Source organism: Cynoglossus semilaevis, chromosome 4 (genome assembly GCF_000523025.1).
Source record: "Cynoglossus semilaevis isolate Cse_v1.0 chromosome 4, Cse_v1.0, whole genome shotgun sequence".
Taxonomy (NCBI): domain Eukaryota; kingdom Metazoa; phylum Chordata; class Actinopteri; order Pleuronectiformes; family Cynoglossidae; genus Cynoglossus; species Cynoglossus semilaevis.
The window spans coordinates 18136464-18143307 of NC_024310.1; positions in this window are offsets into that span (position 1 = coordinate 18136464).

Below are 6844 nucleotides of genomic sequence, written 5' to 3' on the forward strand. Positions count from 1 at the left end.
TCAGCCTCAAACCGACTTTTACTTCAGGTCACAAACTTCCATATTCACGAACAAATCCGACTAACGCTATTTTTGAACAAATTTGCTTTGATTCACAGACACGCACGTGTGCAGTACGAATTCACGCCACTACTAGCGCTGGTCACAGGCGCACATGAGACGCCCGACTCGCAAAACACCAAAGGAGACGCCCAGTCACTCGTCCAGCGGCATCCCAGTTCTCTTGCATCAAGTGTCCAACCAACAAGTGGTTAGAATAACTCTAACATCGTTTGTCATTGACGAGTGTTGATATTTTAGTTTTTTCGTGAACTGCTTTCCTCTATCACTATAGTTATATGATCAACTAGATTTACATTCAATTGCAATGGGAAAATTTGATTTGGGTCATGAACTTTTTGGGTCGTGAAAAATTGCTTTTCTATTACAAACAACGGGGCTCCACCTTTTAAAAGAAACTACAACCGGAAAACGCCAACTCATGGTGCAACGTTTCTAAAAAACTGCACAGAATTTCCGGAGCAGGAAAACTCCCCTTCCCTCTTTTCATCACACGACAAATCACCGGGAAAACTCACAAACAAGACTACAAGTCATTAAGGTTTTATTTTAGGTTCCTCGTCTAATTTCTGTGACCAACCGAGTGTTTAATGCTCCTGCAGATTAAAGCAGAACGAAAGCTTAAAAACTACTCACTGATCACCAAGCTTGGCCACCGCTTCACTTTTTTTTTTTTTTAACTTGGTTGAAGTTATAAAAAGTAATGGACAATAAAATTATTTAATTCAGATTTTACTACGTGCGGATGTGTGAAGGATATTCAATTTGGATTCGTTCAAAGTATTTAAGGGAACTGTCAAGAGAAAAAAAGTCACATTAATTGGATATATACAACTTTCTTGCAATATTTTTGATGGGCTTTCACCTCGGTCCAGGTATGTAGCTTTGAAATAGTACAGGAAGTGGAGATATTTTTTCCTATGTTGCTATTATAACAAGACAGAAATTTCAGGGTGAAGCAAAAGAACAAGAAAAAAAAATTCAAGTTTGAGGAGTTCAGAAAGTCTGTAGTTTGAGAATAGATTTTTTTTACTCTTGGAAATATGCAAACCTCTTTATGAATATAGGATACTTCGAGGTCGACCTCATTAAATACATTTTTAACCATCTCGGTCGATCAGTCACGCATCCAAATCACATGAGATGCGGCACAAAAAAAAAAAAACGACTACTTTACCGAGTGAATGTTTACAAGCAGCTGCCTCTGCGTCGATTTCACACAGAGCTGTGTGATTCTATGTGGTCTCCTCACATGGAGAGTAAGGGGAAGAATCAAAATACTTAACTTGACCTTTTGAACACATTGACACATTAGGCCGTCATGTCTAATGTGTCAGGACATGATCCAAGCAAAGGGCACCGACAGGAGCATAACAGCCTTAATTGGCGAGCCAACACTAATGGGTGTGAACTATGCTTTTCATGGAACCAGACAAGAGACAGTGGGGAGGAACTGGACAAGCCTCCTGAGAATAACAATGTCTTTTGGTTTTTTTTTTTTCCTTGCAAATCTTTAAAGGTCACATTTGTGTACTTTGCCTTGTAAAGGCTCATTATCCATCGCCTCAGGTTCACTGATAAGGGCTGACTGCTCGCTTCGTGTTTTACATTAGCACTTCCAGATATGCACTAAAATGCATGAATGGCTGAATAAAGAAAGCAGACGTGAGTAAGCAACATGGCTCTGAGCAGCTGAATGTGAGATTAAATTAAAGAATTATCTGTACAACGGGATTATCCAGTAGGTTGCTGAAACAATTGCACAACAGACACAGCCGTAAGCATGGACACAATAATGGAGCGCACAAAGAACGGGGTCATCTGTGAAAGGTCAAAAGTTCAAATATGGGTACCTGATAATCAACCTTCTAATAATGCCAGTGTCCCAGCCTGATCCACAGCGGCATCGTCGGTTCATTAACAGCATGTTATCAAATCCATGTCTAGTAATTAGCAGACATTTGCGGAACCATGCAGGGAACAGCATTAAGGTTAATTAACAAAGTTTACTGTGATATTTAGACAGCAAATCACTCAGTAAATGTCACTGAGCACTGAGGCTGCCGACTCACAAAGAAGAACGTCTCTTCTCGGAACTGCAGCAGTTGTCTTTTATACCAAACCATGTTTGTACCAAGGACCGGTCGACTGGTATCAGCCGTTACCCTGGACCAGTAATATCACGCCATCATTGAAGTATTATTACACTTTCAAAATAAAACATCTTTCAGACTTCATTCTTAGTATCAGAGTCTGAGTGACCTTTTATTTTGAAACATTTCCAGATTATCGTTTAATGAAAAAGTAAAGGGATGTGACTGGGTTCTTTTTGGAATGAAGTAAATTAGTAAAACTGAAGTGCATTTTGTCACTGTGTCCCACTGCGGCCCGGTACCAAATGACCTACGAACCAGGGGTTGGGAACCCCTGCTTTATCAGATGGGTTGACAAAAAGTAAGTAAGTATGGAAGTGCTTAGGAGAATTGGCGGTAGATGTTTCTAACTGGGTTGTTTAACAGGACTGAAAAAAGGGACAAGCCGAAAGAAAAAGAAGAACACTCCTTTTGCCCTACATATTCTTCATTTTAGCGACATTTCCCTTTGAAAAGATTTCTTCTCTGTAAAAGTCTGAGTGAAAAAAAGAAGTCTGTCATTTTACCCCCAGGTTACGACCTGATTCTTTGCTTGATTTAAACGGTGAAATTGGGTTCCTTTCAAACGTTCGTTCAGTTTGGGGAAAATGAATACAAGAAAGATCTGATGTAATACATCTACCAAAAAAATATGGTGAGTCCTCAATCGACGTGAGGTTTGAAAACTGTACTTCAAAGTTGCTCATTTTTCAGGTTGAAAAGCGGCTTAACTAAGAATTTCCCGGAATTCTTACAATGGTAGCGTTGCTCAAATCAGCTCATTTACGTCTGACAAATGTTTCAGTGGTATTAACAGCTGTTCATGTCAGACCTGCAGTTGTCGCATCAACGTGATAAGCATGCTTTAATCCATGTATTCCTGTGGTGCTTTAGTTGTTTTATGGCAGCTATAACTCAGCAGAGTAATTAATAAAACACAGCCATCGGCCCTGAAGAAAGTTGAGTGTGTCTGGAGCAAAGTGCTTCAGCAGAGCAGGGCGGGGGGAGCAGTAAATCTGGGTCATCTGGGGGAGACCACACGGTAGAAAGGCCGTATTGAGGTCAGAGATCTTCTCTGACCTCAATGTGTGGTCACGGCAATGATAGAAGAGTATCGTGATATCAGATATCAAAGTGTCGTACCGGCAACCCTCGAAATCCTCCAAATTATTTTTTGCTGATCAATTTTGTATCGAAAACCACAAAGTAATCCAACCTACAAGTACAGTACAGTGACCTGCAGTAAGCCGTCACTACTGATTACATCAGTGTACACTGCTCTAAAACATGCAGCTCCAGAATCAGCCTCAGGGGGTTCCCACTGGGACCACAGGGGGGAGACAGGTTGCCGGTCCATTCATTCATACATTCATGAACTCACCGGCAAATATATGACAACTATTAAAATCATGAAAATTGACGTATTTTTTGACAGGTAGTATGAAAGTGGGAGGAGACTGACAATTCTAAATTTTTGGAGCTGAGATGCCGATATGTTTGCAACATCCGTTCATTTTGAAATAAAAACACATTTTGCCCAGCATTTTGAAAACATGTCTGACAAATGCCTAGGTTTTGACAGATGATGCAGTATATGAAAGTGAAAATGAATCATCGTCACTGATGCACTGCTCACCACTGCACACAATTAAATGTGTCCTCTGACTTTAACCCAGTGGTTCTCAATTATTTTCTATCATGTGTTTCATCAGTTTTTAATCTCAGAATCATTTATAGCAAATATGATACAAATGGATTTTTAGGCTTGAGACTCTTAGGGTCTTTTGAGAGTTGCCCTGATCTCTCTACAGCAGACAACACTCCAGGTCTCCAAGGTGTATCCTTCTGATGACACCAATCCCCCTTTCCAACCTTGACTAAGGTGAACACAACATCTGGACAGTGGGCCTGGGTGTTGTCATCTACTTTGTTTTGGCTCAGAGACTAATCCTCTGTAGAATCTGGATTTTTTTTTCTCCTTCTTTTAATAATAGTAATATTTGAATTCCTTAATCACCCCACAATGGAGAAATTTACAATGTGAGTGTTTTCAACTGGCTGCCACAAGAGGCGCCATTCGGGATATTTGGTTCTTCCGGGAATTGAACCCAGGACTCTCTGCTTGAGACACAGGTACTCTATGCTCCTTAATTCAAAACCTCTCCATTAAAATATTCTTTATATGCTACTCTATGCTCCTTAACTCAAAACCTCTCCATTAAAATATTCTTTCAATTCTACTGCTCAAGTTCAAGGAACATGAATCTTTTTTTAGTGTTATTTTGGAACAGTTTTTATAAAGTATTTTTGACAGGTTTCTTTGCAGATGAGATTCTTTGCTGCAGATTGTTTTAATTGCTAGTCCAGCTCAGGGCACTCATTTTAGTAACATGGGATTTATTAACACACACACACACTTACACACACAAACGTAGAAGCATGCACTGCCCTGACCATGAAATCTGCAAATCAGCAGAGCAGCTTTATTAGAGCCTTCGTGGAGAGTAATCACAGCTGCAGTGTTGCGTTGCGTGAGCCTCAATAGATCCATTAGGTCAGTGATATTATTGTTTGGTGTAAATAAGCTGTCTTCACTGCCGGAAAACGCCGGAGCTGCTGTTACACAACGCTGTCTCTCACGTCTTCATCGGATGTTTCGGACCAAAAAGAATTAAAATAATAATGAGCTCAAATAAATCGAAGGAGAACACATCTAATAATGTGCTAAGTGGAACCTCTACCTCAATGTTGCATTTTTTTTTCTTCTCATCATGTCAAATTGCCTCATGACAAAAAAAAAAACCACACTCGTGACTTAATGTTGCCCCAGGCACCACACACTCGTGACTTAATGTTGCCCCAGGGATCAGCTTTTCCCTCCGCTGCTGCAGAGGAGGGGCAGCAGAGTCGGAGGAAGAGTAGAAAACCGAAGACCAGAGGCAGAAAGAGAAAAAATCTTTAGGTGTGGGCACCGACACTGCTGTGCTGAGAGCATTGATTTGTTTATAATCACTGAGCTCAGTAGCTGCGTTCATGTTGTTGTTTCAGGCCGCTGCTGAACTAACATGGCGTTGGTTTGTGCTGCTCATCGCGGCCGTATCCAGTGGACTCGGTTCTACAAAGGCCCGTTAGTGGAGTTGCACTCTGCAGGAGGCTAAACAGTGTGGAGCGATACAAAGAAGATGCAATCTGTGTGCCGGCTCATAAAAGCAGGAGACCTGTGTCTCTTCGTTTGGACGCTCACTGTGTGTGAGTTTAGTGGCGCCGCAGTTTGAGACCCAGAAGAATAACAGACAAATAACTAATAATAACTAATTATTATTCTTCTTAAAATCTGGAATAGAAACACCGGACACAATCTGAAACATTTTTTTTCTTTCACTTTCATACATATACTGCATATCAAATAAATCATCACAGTATATAAAAATCATCAGATTGTCAGCTGTGATCACACAACTGCACAAGTGACAGCTACCAAAATGTCTCTGGGTCGGCAGAAATTTGTGATGTCAAAATGCGGCGACAAGCCAAAAAAAAATTGGGAACCAGCGCTAGAACCAGAAATATTGTATTTGAAAAAACAATTTTTTAAAACAAAATTTGAATTAAATTTATAAAATGAACTGCCAATCATATAGATAGGATTAAACATTCTAGTAAATATTAGCATAAAGAATTAAATTTATAAAATTGAACTGCCAATCATATAGATTCTAGTAAACATTCTAGTAAATATTAGCATAAACACTCTACTATAGACTTTCAGTTTAGGACACCCATCTTCTAAGCTGAGCTCCAGTGAGCCACTCGACCTGAGGTGAGGCGGACCGGATTTGGTCCCAGGTTTCCCAGGTAAAAAGGATAAAAATTGAATGATAAATATATGTATTTCTCTTCCACTTGTACCTTTTCTTTCACGGCTTTATACATACTACTCCAGAAAGTAATGTACTCATTTTCAAAGGTGTCAACATTTTCGAAAAACTTCGACAAACTTCCAGCCGTTTCAGCTGGATAGTTTTTATGGTTATATCTTTGTCAAGCATTATTAGTGCATTCTATTTCTGTTTCCCGGAGCAAACAGCAGAGCAGAGGGAGAAAGAGAGAAGAGCTCCTCTTCATGTTGTGTCCTTGGATGTTTCCTTTGATCCTCCCACTTCTCTAAAAGCCTTCTTCACCCGCAATAACAAAGCAGATATGAACACTTGACTGAACAGGCAGCATGTCAAAAATAGATGCAGAATCATTTCGATGAGTCCACTCTGATTGGTGGACCTCGGAAAAATGTTTTTTTATTGTAATATTGTTCTGGAGATGTTTGATGTTGAAGTTAAACATAGTTTCTGTACAGTAGATTTTTTTTTCCGTTGCATATTTTTAATTTTAGGCCTGATGCCCGCTGTCGTAGTCATACTGTACCAGGACCAGAAAGTTAGCTGAGTTGCCTCTCATATGTTTACTTACTCCCTGTCTCGCAGAGTCATGTGACCTCGTCGGTGGGTGTAGGCTGAACTCGATGGTTCACCGTTGTTGTCTCTGAAGCTCAACAGTGAGACTGTTGGAAACAAGAACGCTCGGTTGGCCGTGTTTGTTGTTGTCAGTTGCCCACACACACACTCCCACTGTTTCTCACATTACATCAACTTCCT